Raw genomic sequence first — 22,757 nt, 5'->3', positions numbered from 1 at the left:
ATGCAGCAGCATACTTCTTGCACAGTCTGTAGACCCATGAGCCAAATAATCCTCTGTTCTCTGTAAATTACCCAGTCTCAGGTAATCCTTTACCTTATTTATATGGCGGCAGGAGAGAGGAGAGAAAGGCTGAGAAGGGGGAGCTTCCAAACACTTTTAAACCTGGCCAGGCGTAGTGGCTCATGCCTGTAATCCCGGGACTTTGGGAAACCGAGGCGGGTGGATCACCTGAGGTCAGAAGTTTGAGACCAGCCAGACCAACATGGTGAAACCATGTCTCTACTAAAAATACAAAAATTAGCCGGGTATGGTAGCCAGAGCCTGTAATCCCAGCTACTGGGGAGGCTGAGGCAGGAGAGTCACTTGAACCCAGGAGGTGGAGGTTGTAGTGAGCTGAGATTGCACTACTGCACTCCAGCCTGGGCAACAGAGCGAGACTGTCTCAAAAAAACAAAACAAAACAAAACAAAAACCATTGGTTCTTCTGAGAACTCCCTGACTAACACGAGGACAACATGGGGAAAACTGCCCCCATGATCCAGTGACCTCTCATCAGGTCCCTCCCTTGACACGTGGGGATTACAAATGGAGATGAGATTTGGGTGGGGATATAGAACCAAACCATAACAATGAGATAACAATGAAAGTGCATTGCATAACAGTCCCTGGCACATTGTAGAAGTTTAATAAATGTTAATTTTCTCCTCTCCTTAGGCTTTGAACACTCTAGGACAGAAGCCATATTATTATTCATTTTTTAATTACCCTAAGTGTCAAAAACACTATCTTGTAACTTGTAATTGTTCAAAAATATGTAACTGCTCAAAAATATTGTTGTTAACCTATTCACTAGAAATATGAGGGGCTTGACAGCAAGGGAGAGGGCAGGGAAGGATGAGCCCAGAATCTTCTAGGGAAGCGGGGATGGGCTGGGAAGAGACAAGAGAGGCAAGAAGTACAGAGAAATGGTGCTGCCTACATCCAAGGGCCCCAGAAGAGCCTGGAGGGCTCCTCTGGCATTTCCCTCCCTCAGGCCTTCTAGCCTCCACTGGGTACACACTTATTACTGCTTACTCTTTAATTCTGGCTGTGGCTCAGCTGGACACCAGGGTCCTGGGACACCAACCGCCTTCTGGGTGGCAATAATGACAGCAGCAGCTATTTCAACCGCAGCTGCTAATGGTATTTCCATTTACTTAATCCCATGGGGCAGAAGTTGGCAATAGTATCCAGCCTCAGAAATAAAAATGCTCAACTAGGAATGCTGGGCTTAAGGAGTTTACTACAGAAATGGCAAATACCCCACAACTTCTGGCCTTTTTCATCTAATAGGTTATCTATCTGCTAAACCCCACCTAAAACCTAAAATGCTTGAATCTGCCAAGAAGCTTCAATTTCATTTTGCCCATAGGTCAAGTGTTAATGAACTCTTTTTTTCTTTCATTTCTGCTCCTCATCTTTACTCTAAAAACCACAGAGTCATGGAATGGGAAAAACCTAGAGCCCCGGTGGCTCTAGTTACTTCTCTTTTCAAAAACCATAGATCTAAGGCAAACCCAAAAAGTCAGCTATGAGGAAACGCAGACTTACAAAATCGATTTGTTCCAAATCGGTGTGCTCTGGGGGCCTGGCCCCTCTGGGAACCCAGGGCTCAGGCTCCCATGCCAGGTGTTTGTCACTTGGCAGCCTCCTTGGGCACGTCAGAGTCAGGGAGCTGGGCTTATCGAAAGAAGTCCCCTCCATCTATGGGCAGAAAGGATAGCAGAGGTGTTCCGCCCTTGTCAAACCGCTCAGCCTCTTTCCTCCTAGTCAGGGATTCTCAGTAGGTTTAGGTGAGAGGTAGGATGGAGGGAGGTATTATCAGAATCACAGCATTTGCACTATATAGTTTGAAAGATGTAACATAAAGCTGCTGCTTTAGTACCAGCTCCCATATTTCTTTTTCTTGAAGGTTTCTAATAAATCTAAAGGAGGGTGTTCTATTGAGTGCAATATGGCCTGAGGTTCCAAGAGGTAGGAGAGCTGCTGCTGACTTCAATTTCTCCGTATAACTGAAGATGAGCTCTTGAAGCCTGAAGTTCCCAAATCCGGGATCTCTCTTGACGTGGCATCGCCCACATCTGTGTGTACCTGTCTTTTTTCCTCCATGGGACCAGCTCTCTGCAGATCCAACGACGAGCTTCTGATTGTCTGTGAATCTTTTGATACACTTCCTTACTTGTACTCATTCAATAAATGCTTTTTAAAGAAATAAACACAGGTACCTCCTATGCAATCAGTACAGCACCCACAGAAGAGATACACTCAACAAAAAGACTGAATGAAACACACACGGTTAAATGCTCAGGGTTTTTCTCTAAGGAGAGACAGCGCGATTTCATCTTTTCTTTCCCCAGTCTATCCTAAATTAATATACTCAGCACTGCTTTTTAAAGTAATAAAAGACTCTTTATTTTTAAAAGAAAGGCACCCAGTCGATCACAGCAGAGGAAAAAAAATGCAGCCAGTTTTTACTTCGGCAAGGTTTAGGGGATTTATCATTTTCCCTGCCGATATTCTAACTAAAAAAAGCCAACCAAACAGCCCAGAGAACGAGGCAACTTTCTGAGGCAGGCATTCAACAACTTCAAAGTCCCGACCTAATTTAGCAAATAAGTTTCGTCTCATGGCAAAACTGGAATGCCCACTGCGTGCCCCTCGCCGGGCGGGGCTTGGAAACTGGCTACTGCGGTCGCACCCTCCGGATGGGGACGCACTTCAGCGAAACATACCCCGCAGCAACTCCGGAATCGCGCCGGCGCCCACACGTTCGGGGAAAACATATCGGAACGCGCATGCGCCTCGCCGCGCCCGCGCACCAGACCTGCAGGCCACATTCTTCGAAAACCAAGGCGTGAAAGGCTGCAACTGCGCCTGCGGGAACAGAAGCCGGCAGAGCGGGGGCGGAGCCGGAGGAGGGGGTGGAGCCGGAGGAGGGGGTGGAGGTGGGCCTGCGCGGTGATCCCACCGGCAGGAAGCCTGGCGCGCGGAGGCGGGGACGCGCGGCGGCAGGGGGCGGGGCTATCCAGGCCACCGCCTACGCCGCGGCGCATTGTGCAGGAGGCGGGCTCCCGCGCGGCAGGGTCCTTGACCGGCGCGGCTCCCTGGGTTGGTGAGTAAGGCGCTACTGCGCCTCGTGTCTGCCGTCAACCGCAGGAGGATGAAGCTGTTGCTGGGCATCGCCTTGCTCGCCTACGTTGCCTGTGAGTGCGCTCCCGCGGCCGGCTGGGGAGCCCTATTCATTCCCTGGCTCCTGGGTGGGCCGGGTGGCGGCGGTTGCCGGGCCCTGGGGCGGCCCTGCAGCCCGCGTTGCTCCCTGCTCCGGTGGGACCGGCGCTTTCTGCTCCCACCCCTTTCCACTCTTGCAGCAAATCGGTGGGCCACTCTTAGGCCCGGCCTCGGACCTCGGGCTCAGGGGCCCCTAGCCGTCCTCGGGCGGCCCCCGGTCCCTGCCTCCTGCTCGGGCGCGAGGGACTCGGCGGCGGCACTGTCGTCCACAACGCGCTGGGAGCCGGCGAGGGTCCCTGTCGCCGACGCCGTAGAGTGCCGCGCGGGGACACCCTTGGGGACACCCGCGGTCGCGCCGCGGTGTTGGTTAAGTCGGATAAAAATACTGTGGCTGTCGGCAGAGCCCCCGCTCCAACAGTTTGCTACTCGGGAAAATTACTCAGCGTTTAACTCTTGGGGAGCCAGGTGTGGGCGCACCCCCGGCTAGCGGCTGTGCCCAGGTGTCTGGGCGCAGGGGCACCCCCATTCCAGGTGTTTTCACCGGGGCCGGGCGGCCGGGCGCAGTAGGCAGGCAGCTCGGTGGCCGGGCGGGGCGTGCCCGCGGCTTCGCGGTGTTCGGGTCTCGTTTCTGTCATCACTCACAGCGTGCTGCCTGGAGACAGGGCAGGAGGGGCACTTCGCAGGCAGGTGGTGGACCCTCTGCATATTAGGGAAGTCAGAAACCGTCGTTTTTAAGATCTGTTCGTTGGGAATATGTTTTAATTGCTGCTATTACTACGTTACCAAGTACCAAAATTGGACTAGAAATAGCTCCCAGCGTGAGCTGCGTTTGAAGGCTAACCACCCAGACAGACACTGAAATGAAACCACCTGTCACCTGTTGAGTTACCAAGATCTGATTCCCAAGGTAAGTGGCTGAAGAGACTTCAGTTGAACTCTAGGAAAGCAAGTAAGAGTAGATCCAGCCTGTCTGCTACAGCCCAGCTGTTCAGGAGGCGGAGCCAGAAAGCTCCAGCAGGACTCCCGGTTGCTGTAGTGGAGGTTTCAAGCCCCTGATGGGTGTTAGATGTGAGTACTTTTGCAAGGGAGGAAGAACGAGTCTGAAGTATTTTGGTCAATCTTGAGTAAGAAAGCTGAGACCCAAGAGGAAAGAGCATTTAAAGTTGAATAACTATTATTATGGCAGTAATACTACCTACATTTGTTGAGTGCTTAACTGTGTATGTGCAGTCATGATTCTTAGTGCCATTGTCTCAATCATTCAGCAACTCTGGGAAATCGATGCTATAATGATTACTATTTTAGAGGTGAGGACGTTAAGGCCAAGAGAGATTAGGAAGTTTATGGATGATCACACAGATAGTAAGAGATGGAGGGCCAAAATTTAAACCCTGAAAGACCTGGGAGCAGGAGCTAGGATGGGTGCTGACCCAGGTCTTTGGTCAGCAGTTTCAGTGTTTATTTTTGGGCATTCTAAAGTTAGACGTAAGGGTTTACAACGAATAAAGTAGGGGATTTATGGAGCCATGCAAAAAAATTTTTTTAAGTAGACATTCATTTGACAAGAAAATCTTACCGAGTCCTTACTGTTGTCACTGAACATGGCACCAGGGGACACCATGGGGTACAAAAACACCTGTTCTGTGCTGTGATAATACAGACCACATAGTCTAGCACCTTGGTTCTCATACATAAGCATGCATCGGAATGACTTAAGGGGGGTTTTAAAACAGACTGCTTGTCTCCCACCTCAAGTTTCTGATTGAGTCGGTCTGGAACGTGGCCTGAGATTCTGCATTGCTAATAGGTTCCTCTGTATGCTGTTGCTGTAGCCTGACCCCACTTTGAGAACCACTGGCCAAGATGGTGAGGTGGGCATGAATTGGATAATCACCCAAATAAAGGTTAAATTACAAACTGGTCTGAGGGAAAGGAATGCTTGGGAACTGTGGCAGGAACTTCTGAGTGAGAGCGACCAGGGACGTTTATTTTCTTGAGGAATCAAAAAGTGAGCTGAGAATTGAAGGCTTATGTAGGAGTGAACAGGGAAGTCATAGGAGGGAGTGGGTTCTAGGAGGAGCAGTGAGTGTAGAGGTCCTGCGGCAGCCAAGATCAGCGAGTATTCTAGGAAGGCAAAGAAGGATGGTGTCATTGGAGTGTGAAAATAAAAGTACAACAATGAGAGTACCCAGATAGATGGGCCAGAGCAGGGAGGCAGACCCGGGGTGCAGGCCGTGACGTGGATGATTTTAGCTATGAGGGGTTTAAGACAGCGTGGCGGCAGGGTGAACAAGGAGCAGATAGGCTAAGTCTGAGCCACTCTGCAGGGAAAAATGTTACAGGGCTTGTGACTTGTGATTGATAACACACAAGGACGCTGAAAATGTAGTCCCTCAACAGTGATGCCTGTGTTTTCTAATCTCTGCTTTTCCTGATTCATAATCTTGCCCTCCCTGTTACAAGTAAAATCTCACCAGTGTTTGAGAAACTGTCCATACTTCCCAAGTATACACACCTCAGTGTTAGCCAGTCTCAGGGCAGAAATGCCCTCCCTGTTCCAGGAACAGAACTCAAGTTCTGTTAGTCTTTTTCCTTCTACCCCTCACATCTCTCCCAGTCTTTGTTACCTACTGTGGCCCTGAGTCTTTTTCTTACTACCACATAACTCTTCTCCATGTCTTGAGGTTGACCATCTGCCACCTTGCATTGTACTTGAGTTCTTTTCCATGCATCCTACTTGAGTTCGTTTCCATTCATATGTAGGTATTTTTTCCTCAATGAAATTCTGATTCTGAGGACAGGGATTGTGTTTTATGTTTCAGCTCTTGTAGCACTTATAGCAGTGCTAATGGCTCATTGAAAGAACTATGAGTACCCTTTGTACTGAATCAAAAATCAGGCCAACCTACTAGGTAGCTCCTGGGCAGACTTAGTTTGAATTTAAAAGTTAAATAGCCTCTGTAGGGCCAAACAGTATCCCCTGCCACCATTTCCCTCTCCCCAGAAGCAGGCACTTCACTTTTTCTAGATGATTATTTTGGTATTTATTTTTGTGTCTTTGAATCACCGGCCTGATTTTTCAATTGTAGATATTACCTAGTGACTTTGTTCTTTGGGAGATGACTTGTTCTCTTTGCCCCCATACAGGCTCTCCACCCTCCTATGTAGATGTGATATAATCTCACGGAGACCAGCATGCATTGTTTATAAGCATGACTGTGTAAATGCTGTTCCTAGTGAGTCATGTTGTCCGTTACTTTTTGTCTTCTCCAGCGAATAATTGGCTGGTGTTTCAATTTGCTTGCTTTCTACGTAGTATGCCAGATCCAACTGCAGACTTTTCGCCAGTTGTCCTATCTTCCCCCACCAAGTTCAGGAGCATCAGGATAGCCCTCTGTCAGCACCCTTTCCTGAAGAAGGGCCCCGGAGCCTTCTACTGCAACTGGTGCGTGTACCTGGCGACCAGCTGCCAGCCTCACCACCTGCACGCACGTCATCCTGGAGCTGCCCACTGCAGGGCTCCTGTTTCCTGACTTCCTTTCCTGACTCCCTCCTGTTTCACTCCCAGGTTTGGATGTGATAGGAGGTGAATTTTGAAACTTAAACTTAAGTATATTTTCTACCTTCATGTCTGATAAATTGATAATGTAGAATTAAAGAGAAAAAGTTCCTTGAGAATTTTTGAAGCATTGATCCAATCCTTTCTGGCTTCTAGTATTGTTGAAGAGTTTCAAGCCAGTCTTTCTCTTTCTGAAGATTCTAGAGTCTTTCTTTTGCCCCTGGTAGTCAATGTTCACCACACATGTCCAGCCGTCTGACCCCCAGGCTCTTCGTAGGACTGCTCTCCCTTCCTCACTCCCTGAGCTTGATGGCCTGACACGGTTTTTGTGCCAGTGGCCTGCCTGGGAGCTGAACAGAAGTGCTACGTCCACTTCTGGGCCTGCACTTATCTGCGAGTGTAAGTTGCCGCCAGAGTTTCCTTTCCTCTAGTTTGGTTCTGAACTCAGCTTGACAGTGATGTTGCTCAGCTTGCAGAGCCTCTTTCCACCCACCCCATGACCCTGTTTGATTGAAATAAACTTAAAGAATAAATCTTTGTTGTTTTAAGCCTCTGAGGGCTTTTGGGCTACTCACTGCTGCAGTTTAACAGTGCCTGCCCTGACTGATACATCCAACGTCCATGGTGTTCCGAGATCCACAGTGCCGGGCCTTGGTGTATTTTATCCAGCATGTTGGGCATTTTTGTGCCCTGGCAACCCAGAAAAACTTAATCTTCAGTTCTGGGAATTTTCTTGAATTGTTCTTTGTGATTTTCTCCCCTCAAATTTTTTCTGTTTTATCTTTTTCTGGAACTACTACTATTCTGATAATAGGATTGTCTGAACCAATCCTCTTATTTCCTGTTTTCTGCCATTTTAAAGTTGTTTTGCTTTTGGGAAACCTCCTTATTTTCATATTTATACTCTTCTAGTGATTTTTTTTACACTTTTTTTTGCCATAATTTTTCATGTACAAGAATTCTTTTTTGTTCTGTGAACTTTTATTAAAAACTAAAACATGGTCTTCATTTCCTGGTATATTCTCTTGATTTTAACAAATTTTGTTTCTTTTCTCCTCATTGAAGGATCTCTTTCCTCTAGGCTGTCTTCCCATTTCTGTGTGAAGCTCTCCTCAGATGGCTTGCCCATATTTAAGAGTGAGGGACTCAGTGGGGATGGACAGTGCCTGCTGTGAGCTGAACCTTTCCTTGTTGGGGACTTGTGACCTCAGTGCTGCAGGTCAGTTTTCCTGGGCTCTGTCACAAGACTCTCCCTGGTCCCTGCAAGAAGGGAAGGCTTGGCTGCCTGTATCCTGGAGCCCAGTGATGGGGAGGTGCAGAGCTGCAGCCTAATCAGTAACCTGATTGTCCTGGGGGTATGTGGGCTCCCCTGTCGGAGACCCTGATTCCACCCTTTGCCGAGAATGGAGCCACCTGTCTTCTCGTAGGGCATGACAGAAGCTGGAAGTTGTCCTGTTTCTTAGGCATCTTTGAAAATCAGATGTCCTGTTTCTGCTGCCTCCCCACCCATTGCAGATTCGCCAGGCCTGGCCAGTTCTTGACCCTGTCTAGGTATAAGTGGGCTGTTCCACTGTCCTCTGTGTCTGTGCCTTCTCCATGCCCCCACATTGACCCATCTTCTTTCCCCCATCCAGCAGCGTTTTGATGCCTGTTATCCCTTCCCCTTCTCCCTATGCACGTGGATTGATTTCTTATACAAGAACAAAAAAGAAATCAGGGAGGAGGGACATGGAGGGAGAGGCAGGGAGGAAAATAGATTGCCTGTATTCAAGAAAAGAAAAGAAATCAAAGACAAAAGACATTTTCTGATATTTTAGTGGGGTTTAGGAACTATTATCTTTTCACCATTAGACTTTGAAAATCAGAGTGAAGGCTGGGTGTGGTGGCTCACGCCTGTAATCCCAGCATTTTGGGAGGCCAAGGCAGGTGGATCACCTGAGGTCAGGAGTTCGAGACCAGCCTGGTCACCATAGTGAAAACTCATCTCTACTAGAAATACAAAGGCGGAAGTTGCAGTGAGCCACGATCGTGCCATCGTACTTCAGCCTGGGCAGCAAAAGTGAAACTCCCTTTCAAAAAAAAAGGAAATTCGAGTTGTGACATCTAGTAACATTTTTGTAATTTTGGTGTATCAAGGATTTTGTTGTAGTGACATTTTAGTTGTGGTACCTTTCTTTCCTGTCAGTGTTACTTAAAAAGAAAAGAGATAAAGCCTGAAAACCATATAACAGAGTGTTTTATGCCTTAGCTTTGTGTTTATGGTAACAGACTTCAAACTTCTCTGAGGTTCAGACTTTGGTTATAGTATAGTTTTGTCCTTAATGTAATCAGCTCCTGCGTGATTGGGAATTGCCCTCATAAATTCATTTGGAATCCAGTTGTGGCCTCTGCCTTGGAGGATGTGCAGCAAGTTAGAAATCACTGTGATGCTAGAGGGCCCTGGGGGGAAGCAGACAGCTAAAAGCAAACAAGCCAGTACTGGTGGCATTCCCAGACTGACCTGAGCATGAGATTACTTAGGCTTGTCAAATGCAAGTTCCTAGAATCCTCCTAGGCCTTATAGGAGCCTGGGGGTTGAAGGCACAACCTGGAAATTGTGAATTTTCAACATTTTCAAAATATCTATGTGGATTTTCTATTTTTACTAAAAGAATAATTTAACAAACACCCACATACTCTCTGCCCAGATTCACCAGTTGTCTACATTTTTTCCACATTTGTCTTTCTCTCACTCTTTTTGTATATATTTTATATATCCTTTTTTTGTTGAAATATTTGAAAGGTGTAGACATAACAGTACTTCACTTTTAGTACTTTACATATATCTCCTTAGAATAAAGGTATTAATCTATATAATCTCATTACCATTATAATGCCCTAAAGAAGAAAATAATACCGTCTAAGATGTAGTCTGTATTTAAATTTTCCCCCTTCTACCATATATGACTTTCATAGCCTGTCTGAGATTTTTTTTTTTTGCTTCTGTTTTTTTGAGATGGGGTTTCCATCTGTTGCCCGGGCTAAAATGCAGTGGCATGATCTTAGTTCACTGCAGCCTTGAAATCCTGGGCTCAAGTGATCCTCATGCCTCAGTCTCCTGAGTAGCTGGGACTACAGGTATGCGCCACCATGCCCAGCTAATTAAAAACATTTTTTTGGTTTAGTTTAAAATCTAGGATCCAGTTAAGATTTATTTGTTGCATTTAGTTTTATGTCTCTAAATTTCTGGAGCCATCGTAGCCTGATTTTTTTTTTTTTTTTTTTGGTTTGATTGTTTATCATGACATTAACGTATATGTGTCTGTGTGTGCGTGTGTATATATATTTATGTGTATACATGTATATACCTGTATATATGTGTATGTATGTACGTATGTATACATAGAAAAGCCCAAGTTGTCCTGTAAATGTCCTACATTCTGGGTTTACCTGATTGTTTCCTTATGATCAAGTCCAGTTAAAAATTTTTATAACAATTCGGGAACATATAGTGTCTCGGCTGGTCCCACTTGACCCGTGGAAGGAATGGCCTCTACATTTCTTCATTTTAAAGGTACATTTTTGCAGTATGCAATCTGTGGAGTGATTCTAGCCAGTGCATTTCATGTCCATTGGCAATCCTTGCCTGGACCAGTTTTTATATTGGGGATTGCAATTAGTGATTTTCTAATTTTGTAAATCTTTTAATATTTGTTAACTGATGTTGTTTTGAAAAGAGCTTTTCCTCCTTTCTTCTCTTACTCTATTAGTTTCCTGTGGCTGCTGTAACAAATTACCCCAAATTAGGTGGCTTTGAAACAAGAGAAGTTTTTTTACTTTTCAGTCTGGTGGCCAGAAGTCTGAAATCAAAGTGTTGGCATATCTGAGCTGCCTCAGATGGCCTCTTTGTGGCTCCAGGGTTTCTTGTCTTTTGCCTTCAATGTTGCAGTCTTTGTGGTGGCATGACCTCGTCCTCTTCTGCCTGGTAAATTTCTCCTGGGTGTTTCTTATAAGAACATTTGTCACTAGAGTTAGAGCCCAACTGGATAATCTTGTCTTGAGATCTTTAATTACATCTGCAAAGACCTTTTTTCCAAGTAAGATAACCATCACAAAATCTAAGAATTGGGATGTGGACATATTTTGGGGGACACCATTAAACTTATGGTGATCTTTTGTTTTTTGTCACTGCGGACCCATAGCTTCTTTTAGTCTTTGAGCACTTCCTTGATGTCAGGCTGTTTCAGGCTCATCCTGTTCTTTCCTTGCCCTCAAACTTGGAATCAGCCATCTCTCCAAGGAGCCAGAATTGAGTGGAATCGTTGGCCACCTGCTTGGTGTCTAGAGATTGGGAGAATTGGTTGGTAATATGGGAAAAGCATACACATGTGGCATCAGAAGTGTTCTGTGGGTATAAACAGGGTTTAGGACTTGGGCATCTTTATTTTCAAGAGTTTTCCCATTTTCCACCATAGTTCCTAAGAAAATGGACAAGGTAAAGTGCTGAGTACCATGAGAGAAACGAGACCTGGGACTTGAAGAGAACAGGATGTCCTTAAGACCCAGGGCACTGAGTTGGCATTTAGCAGAGGGATACAGTTTGGGCAGTAGAGTTGAAGGTGAAAGTGACGGAATGAGCAGAGGCCGGAGTGGCACAGTGCCAGGAGCAGGAGTCTTTGTGGCTTGTAAAGGCAGAATGTGGAAGTCTGACCTGACATAAACTTGAATTAATGAGATGAGTAAGCCTTCCACAAGAATTTGTGCAGCATGAGAGGGATTTTGATGACCATGACTGAAGTGTTTAGATATTAGGGCAGGGCAAAGTGTAATCAGTTTTGCATTTTGGGGTTGGCGGTGTGGTCTGAAATGTGCTTTGTGATATGCGTCTCTCCTGTGCTGCCCGCCTTTTGTAGATATGTGGCTGGATTCTAGTCCTGGTATGTAATAGGTATGGTACTTATATACAGGCCAGTGCTGTGATCTGAATGTTTGTGTCCCTTGAAATTCACATATTGGAACCTAATTCCTGAAGTGATGGCATTAAGAGGTGGGGTACTTGGGAGGTGATTAGGTCAGGGGGCAGAGCCGTTGTGTGTGGGATTAGTGTCTTTGTAAAAGAGGCCCAATGGAGTTCATTCCTCCCTTCCACCATGTGAGTATACAGCAAGAAGTTTCTGTGAACCAGGAAGTGAGCCCTCACTGCCAGTGCCTTGATCTTGGACTTACCAGCTTTCAGAACTGTGAGAAACATTCCTGTTTATCAGCCACCCAGTGTGTAATATATTTGTGATAGCAGCCTGAACACAGACTAAGACAGCTGAGAAGTCAAGAACATATCTGATGTGAAGTTTGGAGAGCTTTCACAAATAGATTTTGAATAGGTGAGGCCAGTTACCAGATTCTCCATGCATACGGAACCCACATTAATACCCACTACAAATTTCTTGTCTTGCTTTTTTTCTTACAAATGTGATGGGTCCTACGAATTATCTGAAGGGTAAATGTGGGGAGGAGTGATTCAGGGTCAGCTCATTTCTTTTTCTTTCTTTCTTTCTTTCTTTCTTTCTATTTATTTATTTATTTATTTATTTATTCTGAGATAGAGTCTCTCTTTGTTGCCCAGGCTGGAGTGCAATGGTGTGATTTTGGTCACTGCAACCTCTGCCTCCGGGTTCAAGCGATTCTCCTGCCTCAGCCTCCCAAGTAGCTGGGATTACAAATATGTTCTTCCATGCCAGGCGAATTTTTGTAGTTTTAGTAGAGATAGAGTTTCATCATGTTCGCCAGACTGGTCTCGAACTCCTGACCTCAGGTGATCCACCCACCCAGGCCTCTCAAAGTGCTGGGATTGCAGGCATGAGCCATTGTGCCTGGCCAGGTCATCCCTTTTCTGAAAAAAGTGGTCTCACCCTGATTCAGCTCACCCTATTGCTTGGGGAAAGCTATCTAATCATCTGTTTCTTTTTCTTTCCACTTGTAAAATGAAAATACTCTGTTTTCTTTTACCTTGCAGGTAAAAATAATTTGTTTTAAATACTGTGAGGAATTGAAGGGATTTCTCTAAAAAGATGATAGCTTCACTTAAGGAGCCCCAGGGAAATAAAGGTGTTGGAGTTGTAAAGTAACCTGTAACAAGGAGGGACTCTTTCCAGGCGGGAAGGGCAGTGATGGCCAGCAAGTAGGAACTTTTCCTCGAGGGGCCAGAGGGTTTCCTCATCACCCTGTGTTTAGAAGAGCAAAGAGTGAATTTGGAGATAATCCATCAGTTTCTTTTTGGTTAAGCTTTTTAGAGTTGCAGTAACCAAAATAAATAAGTGAAGTAAAGCAACAGCAGAAAACGTTTGAACTTCAAAGCAGTCTTTTTCAGAAGGAGTCTGGATGTGCTAGAAAAGGAAAACAATTTTGTTAGGATGGTGAGATCTTGGAATGTTATTCTTAGTATCTTTGAATATTTTTATAGTATTTTTAGAAATTGAAAGCAAAGCATGCTGGTTCTAAGTTAGAATTTGGTTGAACGTATATACTGTGGATGACCTCGCCTTTTTTTTTTTTTTTTTTTTTTTTTTTGTTAAGATGTCAGCAGGCAGCTGGGGTTTATCATCAACAGCACATTGGTGGTATAGGATGGCTCGATTGTAACCAAGGGAAAGAACCAAGTTATTCTGACACCCGCCAAGGGGGCTGGGGCTAGTGATGGCTCTGGTGGAAATAGCAATAGTTGTGAATAATGTGTCCTCATAAACAGGGTTTCTCAGCAAAACTTGTATATTGCCAAATCAAGATCTTTTTCTTTCTTTCTTTTTTTGCTGTTCTGTAGAATTTAATTCCGATTCCCCGCTCCCTTACCCCAATGTATCCTAATTATTTAAAAGGTAAAATTTCTATGCTAGGTTCTTAATAAAATGAGAGGACCCCACTCCCCTGAGGGAGGTACTCTGCCTTCCTTAGGCTTCACCTTGCCTCCGTTCGCACCTCACCCACCAGTGCAGATGCTGAAATACAGCCCTTACTTTGGGGAAGAGAAGTGGCATCTGACTATCCCGCAGTGAGGTGTGAAGAGGGGAGATGTTCTCTCCATTTCATAGATGGGGAAACTGAGGCACACAGAATGAGCCCAGAGCACTGACAACCCTCTGGGTTGGGGTGCGGCTGCGGTGACTGAGGGTCATGCTTGTGGGTCCTGTGGTTTGCAGGTGGTCCTCCTAGACTCCTCCCTCACTTTCTTTCCCTCTCTGTCCCTTTCGAATACAAAATGAAAAGGCTCAGTTAAAACCGTTATTAAGATTTTTTAAACTCCCATTTCAAAATTACAAAATACAGGAGAAATAAGAAAACAAGGTGGTCAGTGTAGAAAACTGAGAGAATGAAGTGCAAAGAAGAGAAAAATCCCAATCCTCATATCTGCATATTAAATTGCCTTCCCATGCAGAAATAGCACCTAGCTTTTCTTTACCAAGCTTGCTCAATGCACCCCGAGGGCTGCATGCGGCCCAGGATGGCTTTGAATGCAGCCCAAGACAAATTCATAAACTTTCTTAAAACATTATGAGTTTGTTTTTTTTTTCCGCTTTTTTTGCTCATTGGGCAAATGTTACATATGGCCCAAGACAATTATTTTTCCACTGTGGCCTAAGGAAGCCAAAAGATTGGACACCTCTATTTAGACAGACCTTTCTCTTGGCCCTCAGAAAAGTTTTGTAATGTCTTTTGTGAAGTGTGTTTCCATCAAGTTTCTCTTTAGCATTCGTTCTACATCAAGGTCAAGTATCAAATACATTACTAACAAAAGTTTTTAACAGTAAGTAATAAAATGAGCCCTGAAGTCATTATCTGTCTTTAAAAAAAATTTCTCCTTTGCCTTTTGCATTTATCCTTAAGTTGTACATTTTTTCCATCTTGTTCTTAACTTTTAGAAAGTGCCCTACTTTCTGAAAGAAATAATAGAGCTTTACATGTTATGCCGGTTCTTAGCATTACCATTCCAGGGCTGCTTATATCATAGTACTTCCTCCTGGAAGTTGTTGTGAGAAGTCCAAATTTACTTTTTCTTCCTAACTAGTATGGCCTTTTTTTTTTTTTTTGGAGACAGAATCTTACTCTGTTGCCCAAGCTGGAGTGCAGTGGTACCATATCAGCTCACTGCAGCCTCCACTTCCTGGGCTCAAGTGATTCTGGTGCTTCAGTCTCCCAAGTAGCTGGGACTACAGACGCATTCCACCACTCCTGGCTAGTTTTTTGTATTTTAGTAGAGGCAGGGTTTCACCACGTTACCTAGGGAAGTCTCGAACTCCTGACCTCAGGCACTCCTCCCGCCTTCACCTCACAGTGTGCTGGGATTACAGGTGTGAGCCACTGCACCCTGACTGCCCCAGCTTTCTTTACCCTGGGCATTCTAAAAATAAATTATGAATGGTTATTCTCAAACCTAATCGGTGGTGCTTACTGGAGCCTGCTGAGAAGGGTGCATGTGCCGGGAGCTGGGGCCTGTCAGCAGTTTTCAGAGAGGTGTCGGCACTCAGCAGTGAGGTTCCAGAGCCCTGCCAGGAGCCAGGGATGTGACTGGCAGAGGGGAGGAAGAGTACAGGGCCGCTGCTGCTGCATGTACCCCTAAGGAGAAGGGCCCTGATGCTATTTAGCCTCACTGGTGACGGGCGTGGGAAGGATGAAACTCTAGTGACTTGTCCGCAGTCCACCTCCTGAGAGCCCCCATGAGCTAGGAGGGATTCCCGTTATTGGTTGCCCTCTTTTTCTTTAATGACTCTGTTCTTTCCATCAGAAAGCTAAGGAGATTTATTCATTTTATAACCTTAGGGAAGTATATTTCAATTTCTGTTGTTATTATTTGAGATAAAATATTGTCACATTTCCTTAGGTGGAGCCTACATCTCTTTAAGTAGAAAAGGGCAAAAGGAACAGCAAGGCAACATTTTCTACCATGCCACACCAGGCCTCGTTGGTATTTTTCGAAGTTGGGAGGAGAGGGGGAAGGAGAGTCCACTTTGTCATTTGATATTTGTCTGTAGTAATTTACGGGATCAAAGTCCATTTTTGCTTTTTGAAGATCAGAAGTGGTCTGGCCTTTTTCTTCCTATTTCTTCTTCCCTATTCTGTTTCCCAAATTTGATGCTATCCTCCGGTATTTCAGATGAAGAGATGTTTGAATGTGCACTTGTTAAACAGTGACACTGGACTAGAGCCTTGCGTGACATGTGCGAGTGCAATATGTTTCCAAGTACCTGATTTTCCCAGGTGGAGATTTGCTGACGGTGTATCTTATCTCCAGCTCTAAGAATTAGTCACGTAATTGTTTCTGAAGTAGTTATTGCAGCTAGCTTTCTCTCTGTAGTATTGTTGTGGCCAAGTGCTAAGTTGAGGTGGAGAACCTGGGAAGGTACCTGGTGGTTAAGGTGGTTTATAATTTGGATAGTGAGATGCAAAGGTCATTGATATTTTACATACCTTTGTGGGGCTTAGTTTTAATTCACAATTTTAACAAACAGTCTGGAAGCCTATGGAAAGCATTGCTCCCTTCCAGCTGATCCCGTTCACCTTCCCGTGAGTTACTGCTTGTTTCCTTTGTGTCGTATGTTTGTAGAATGTCTTAGGTGCTTTTAAAATGTAAATGGTTTTATGTGTTGATTTTTGTGTGTGTCCTTGCTTTTTTACTTTAGATATGGAGGAACTCTTTCAATGCAGAGATCTATCTCATAAATCTGTGGTTGCACAGAACTCGTTGGTAGATTTATATACTGTAGTGTGTTCTCATTTAAGCAAAAAGGAGGCTTTGCATGAGTGGGGGCTTCTAGTGGAAAATCCTATTCCTTCAAACTGTTGTTCTTACAGCCTTCTTGAATAAGAGTGAAACCCCTTAAGGATAGAATGCAATATTTAGAACTTTAAAGCTTTACCTTCAAGCCTGTCTTGGGATTTGAAGGTCGGTCATGTTAAAGTTCTCATTGTAATCATATAATCTGTAATGTTGAACTTGCAGAGTAATGTAGAGAATGAATCATACAGAAACCTTGTCCTTGTTGTGAAGTTGGAGACAGGAGCAGGCATAAGACTCTGCAGTGGTACAAAGAAAGGGTCTGGGTGGGCATCTGAGAGGGAGTGAGGCCACATAGGGTCAGGAAAGATGACAGAGCCACAGACCAGGAGAAGTGCAGGGCAGGGCCTTTGTGCAGAGGCTCAGGGAAGGTCCAGGGTTTGAAGTCTGAGCAAGAGTGGGGGTTGAGGGGTGGGGTGGGAGAGATTGTGGAAGCCTCATCATAAAGGATCCCTTGGGCATCCTGTCCAGGAACATGGGCAGGGAGCCCTGGGATTGGCCTGGGCTTGGAGAGGGTGCCCTGCCTGTGCCTGCTGAGTCACGGAGCCACAGGGGGAGTGTGAGCTCCTCAGGAGGAGGAGAGAACCGGACACCAGTGAACATGCCAGGCTTTGGTGCATATAGCAAAGGTAACGTGAAGCCCGCTCCCAAGCTGTGCCCAGTCCAGCCCACAGGGGGACCTGGTGCTGAGCGAGCTTAATTGGCACCACCCTGCTGTCCTTTAGAGAAAAGGCCTAGTAATTATCAGGTGCTGATTATTTCCTAGTAAGGAAGCATAAATGTGATGGAAGAAGCTGGAAGGCATTCTGCGGTTCAGGAAAGCTGGGGAGCATTGCACTGGGTGTGGTCAGAACTATACTGCCCAGCTTGCAGCAGGTGATGGAGGAGTGGACATAGGTCTGGGGGCAAAAGGGCTGGGAGTTGGGGGCAGTGCCAGGCATCCACTAGGGTCTGGTAGGGTGTGCTCCATGGGCCCTACTCCACATGGAGTATTGTGAAAGAAGTTGTGGAACTGCTATATATACACACTTACATGTACACATACATATATACATATATACGGATACATGTACACATACTTGTATGTATGCACACATACATATACTTGTATATATTTACACACATATGCACACACATACATTCACATATAGATACACACACTTTTTGCCTCATCCTTTTATGTTATTTCTGTTGTTATAATGAACATGATATAGTAGTACATATACATATATGTGGGATGCATGCTCAAGACTGATAATTGGAAACAGGTGATCAGATTGTTCTGGAGAACTCAGAAATCTTGAGCAGGAAAAGGACAGACTTTTTGGACAAACCATCTAAAGAAGGAGAAGTGCCACCTGGGGATGGTGTAGACTGAAGGGCCTGGAAGGTGACCTGGTGATGCAGTAGCCAGGGCCCCCATGCGGCGGGCACAGAGAAATGGGAGACATGTGGAAGAACACATTGTCAACATCTGCCAACCACGATGGAAGAGCAGTGAAGAGGGGAAAGAGGCAGCTAGAATTTAGTAGCACCTGTGACACAGGAGGTGTGTGCAGAGTGGTTCTTCTGGCATTTGACTCTGTTTTTGTCTTACTAAAATGTGGAAATTAAATTTAACTTAATTTATACTTTTGTATTAAAATAATACAAAAGTATAGGAAGGTCATATCTGATGTCCTCAGACTTGTAAAATGTGGAATGTCTTAAGAGGAACTGAGCAATTGAGAACACAGGTGGTGGGTGCCTATAGCAGAGGATCTCAGATTTGGGCCACATCAGCATCACCTGGAGCCTTGCTAAGCCCAGATGGCCAGGACACACCTCAGAGTTTCTGCTTTGGGAGCTGTCCTACAGCTGTAATAACAAAATACCACAAACTGAGTGGCTTATTAACAACAGAAATTTATTTCCCACAGTTCTGGAGGCTGGGAAGTCCAAGATGAAGGCCCCAGTAGATTCAGTGTCTGGTGAGGGCTCACTTCCTGGTTCATAGATGGCGCCTTCTTGCAGTGTCCTCACATGGCAAAGGAATAAGGGGGCTCTCCGGGGTCCCTCTTATGAGGGCATTGACCCCATTCATGAGAGCTCTGCTTTCCCAACCCAGTCACCTCCCACAGTCCCCACCTCCTAATGCCAGTACATTAGGGGTTAGGATTTCAGCATGTGAATTTTAAGGAGACACAAATATTCAGACCATAACAGCAGCCGTGGGTGGGACCTGAGAATCCGTATTTCCAGCAAGTTCACAGGTGAGCTGCTGGTACAGTTTGAGAAGACACTTTGCATAGCTCTGGTCTAAACAAGCATTTGTGCTATTCTCCATTAGAGGGTTCCCTGTGGAAGTGAGTTTCTTGTATCTAGACTTTTAAAACAAAGTAGTAAATTTTCTTGAGGTACTTAAGTAAATGGATTTGAATTTCTGGCTCTTCTGACTTACAAGTTTATAGGCTTTTAATTTACCATTTAATTTACAGTTTGGGCTCGGGCCCAGCGCAGCGCCACCTGCTGAGTTCCGAGCGAGCGCACGGAGCCCGCGGAGGTCTCTGGGCGCGCCTGCCGGTTCCGGTTTTCGCTGAGTCTCCCCCGCCCTTTCACGTCCGCCTCTTTCTCCAACCAGACTCTGCCCGCAGCGCGCGTCGCCCAGTCACTCATCGCCTGGTGTCTTCGGGCCCGGCGCGGGTGCCTCACCCCAGGCGAGTGGCGGTAATGCCACTGCCATCCTTGCGGCCGGGCAGGCAGCTAGCGGCGGCCGCAGTCGGAGCGCATTCGCCGCTGGCCGGGACGCCGCCCTGGCCTGCGCTCAGTTCCCGCGGCGGCCGTGGGGCGCTGGGGCCGGGCGCGGCATGAGGAGGAGGAGGCTCAGTGCAGGCGAGCGCCCAGCTCCTCGGGCCCCCAGGGCCCCTTCGCGTCGCGCGCGCCGGTTGCGGCCCTGGCGCCCACGCTAGCCCAGCGTAGGCACGAGACACCGCAGCCCGGAGCAGGAAACGACTCAGGCCTGCGGAGAGGATGCGGGCGGCCGGGACCCTGAGCGCGGGGCTTCGCGGCTGGATCCCACCGGGCGCGGGCAGCGGAGCCGGGCGTGCTGCAGTTCGCTGCCCCTCTCCGCAGGGGCGCCGCGGCGCGCAGCCTGCGCCTCTCCACACCTGCAGCCCCTTCTCCCGCCGCTGCCTGGCGGAGAAAACGCGCCTCCTAGCCCTTTCCAGGCCTCTTTGGATTCCCCCCCCCTTCCTTCTCCCTGCTCCACCTCTTCCCTCCTCGGCCTCCGCGCCTCCCCTCCCCCGACTCTCCGGCCTCCCATTCATTCCATCAGCTCCTTCCTATTGCCTCTTTTCCGCTCGGTCCCTGTCCCCAGAGCCTCCCCCGCGTGGACACCGCTGCAGTGTCGGGGTTCTCAGCACATTTATGGAAGTTTAGGGCCTGGACAGTGGCCCCGAGTCCGGCCTAAGAGCGCAGCCTGGGCTGCTTGCCGGGAAGAGGAAGATGTCTGTGCTCAGGCGGATGATGCGGGTTTCCAGTCGCTCCCTTCTCGCCTTCATCTTCTTCTCCCTCTCTTGGTCCTGTCTGTACTTCATCTATGTGGCCCCGGGCATCGCCAACACATATCTCTTTATGGTACAACTCGAGATATAATGTTGAGAGAAAATGTGAAAACAATAGGTCATATGATCAGACTGTACACAAATAAAAACAGTATGCTCAACGGTACAGGAGGATTCCTCAATGTCAATGTAAGTGAAATAAGTTTTGATGAAATTCATCAGCTCTTCTCCAAGGATTTAGACATCGACCAAGGGGGTCATTGGAGGCCAAAAGACTGTAAACCCGGATGGAAGGTGGCAGTTCTCATTCCTTTCCGTAATCGCCATGAACATTTCCAATTTTTTTCTTACGTCTGATTCCATTGCTCCAGAAGCAAAGACTGGAATTTGTCTTTTATGTCATTGAACAGACTGGCACACAACCTTTTAATGCGATGCTCTTCAATGTGGCTTCAAAGAGGCCATGAAAGACAGTATTTGGGACTGTGTAATCTTCCACGATGTGGATCATCTACCTGAAAATGACCGGAACTATTACGGATGTGGAGAAATGCCACGTCCTTTTGCTGCAAAGCTGGATAAATACATGTATATTCTTCCATATAAAGAGTTTTTTGGTGGTGTAAGTGGGCTGACAGTGTTACAATTTAGAAAGATCAATGGTTTTCCTAATGCCTTCTGGGGATGGGGAGGAGAAGATGATGACCTTTGGAACAGAGTTCACTATGCAGGATATAATGTAACCAGACCAGGGGAGACTTAGGAAAATACAAGTCAATTCCTTATCACCATAGAGGTGAAGTCCAGTTTTTAGGACGGTGTAAACTACTAAGGTATTCCAAGGAGCATCAGTACATCGATGGGTTGAACAATTTAATATATAGGCCAAAAATACTGGTTGATTGGTTGTATACAAACATATCTGTAAACCTCATGCCAGAGTTAGCTCCAATCAAAGACTATTAAAAGAAGTGGCTCTCATGGCAACATAGACCACAATGCTGGGTCATAAATTTGGAGTACACTCATAGTGGAGGTCAGTGATTGGCTGTGTCACAGTGCCCTTTTTTTCTGAGAAGAGCCATCTGTCCTGAATGTTTACAGAGTGGGACTATATACAGTCACCCTTCTCTCACCTGTCGTCCCTGCTCTGACACATACCCCCAAGGTGAGCACCGCAGAAACTAGAAGCCACTACTTAAGATTGGAAGTTAAGAGAGCTCCCTACGAAGAGAAAATTTTTATACTAAAATCTATAATTTAATTCAAGAGAATGCTTTTATTTCCATTTAAACATTTTGTATATATGTGATATAAATTAATGTGTGCAAATTGTTAAAAAAAATAAGATGTGTTGCAATTTTGCATGTAGTTATATCTTTATTGGACTTTTATGGACATTTTTTTATTTGCATGAAAAAAACCTCACTAAATTTATGCCACTAAACAAAGTTTAACCCTTGTGTGAAATGAAGGAACTGTCAGTAATTGACAGCCAACTAAAACAGTAAACTGTTATACTAGTTTTGAGCTTTAGACCTCAGCCTTTTGTGTGGACGAAGTCACAGCTTTCTTAGGCTTTAAAGGGAAAGAAGAAAGGACTTAAACAGCTTTTCTTCCTACCAGGATTACCTATGTTTTTCCTTGTTTGCAATCTCATCTGATTTTGCTAGAAATCACAACCATATTGTTTATGCATATTGCATGAGTATTACCAAAAAAATCTTAAAAGTTGTGATGTGACATGATATAAAGGACTTCTTTATGTTAAATGGCTTTCATGTACCTCTGGTGTGTCAGGGATTTTGTGCCTCAAAAAATGTTTCCAAGGTTGTGTGTTTATACTTGGTATTTTTTTTTAACTCACAGTGAACAGCACTTTTATTATTTCCAGCTTAGAAGAGCCAAAAAAAATCTTCATTTAAAAAGAAATCAAGTCAGTTTTTTTAAAACAATGATCTATGGAAGAAAACCCAATAGTGCTTATAATATACAAATGAATTATACTATTAGATAAGAATTAAATGTTCTATTTTTATGAAGATAAATACTTAGCAGATAAAAACAAACTTTAAGTTTAGTTGTCAGACATAGAATTTCACTTTTGGAGGGGACCCTTGAATGTTAGTTTCATTCAAACTATATATATATATATATATATTTTCACTTTTAAGAGATTATATATCTGGTGTTAATTACTAAAATTTCCTTTCTAAAAGTATAATTTAATAATCTTAAGATACATGATCAGTTATTAAGTGCACTGATACTATAATGTCTTCAATATGTAGTATCTTGTATGTTTCCACGAGTGTCAGGGCTTTGTCCAGTTTTCTTCATATGACAGTTCTACTATAAGGACACATGCACACGAATGTTCATTGCAGCACTGTTTACAATAGCAAAGACCTGGAACCAACCCAAATGCCCATCGATGATAGACTGGACTGGGAAAATGTGGCACATATACACCATGGAATATTATGCAGCTATCAAAAATGATGAGTTCATGTCCTTTGTAGGGACGTGGATGAACCTGGAGAACATCATTCTCAGCAAACTGACACAAGAACAGAAAATCAGA

General features: G+C 45.4%; 1 protein-coding gene and 1 pseudogene across 1 annotated transcript in view; both read left to right on the top strand.

Annotated features, from left to right (window-relative positions):
- Window positions 1–3,088: 3,088 nt before the first annotated feature.
- Window positions 3,089–22,757, top strand: part of LOC100408327 (UDP-glucuronic acid decarboxylase 1) — a 97,583-nt gene continuing 77,914 nt past the window's right edge. The window contains exon 1 of the mRNA XM_078348400.1: window positions 3,089–3,242. The gene's annotated coding sequence lies outside the window, so the exon portion shown is untranslated. The remainder of the gene's footprint in view (window positions 3,243–22,757) is intronic.
- Window positions 19,901–21,274, top strand: LOC103787812 (beta-1,4-galactosyltransferase 6 pseudogene; annotated as a pseudogene).

The sequence above is a fragment of the Callithrix jacchus genome, chromosome 14 (assembly GCF_049354715.1).
Source record: "Callithrix jacchus isolate 240 chromosome 14, calJac240_pri, whole genome shotgun sequence".
NCBI classification, from domain to species: Eukaryota; Metazoa; Chordata; class Mammalia; order Primates; family Cebidae; genus Callithrix; species Callithrix jacchus.
The sequence above is the reverse complement of the archived record's forward strand: the minus strand, read 5'-3'. Positions and strand labels throughout refer to the sequence as shown.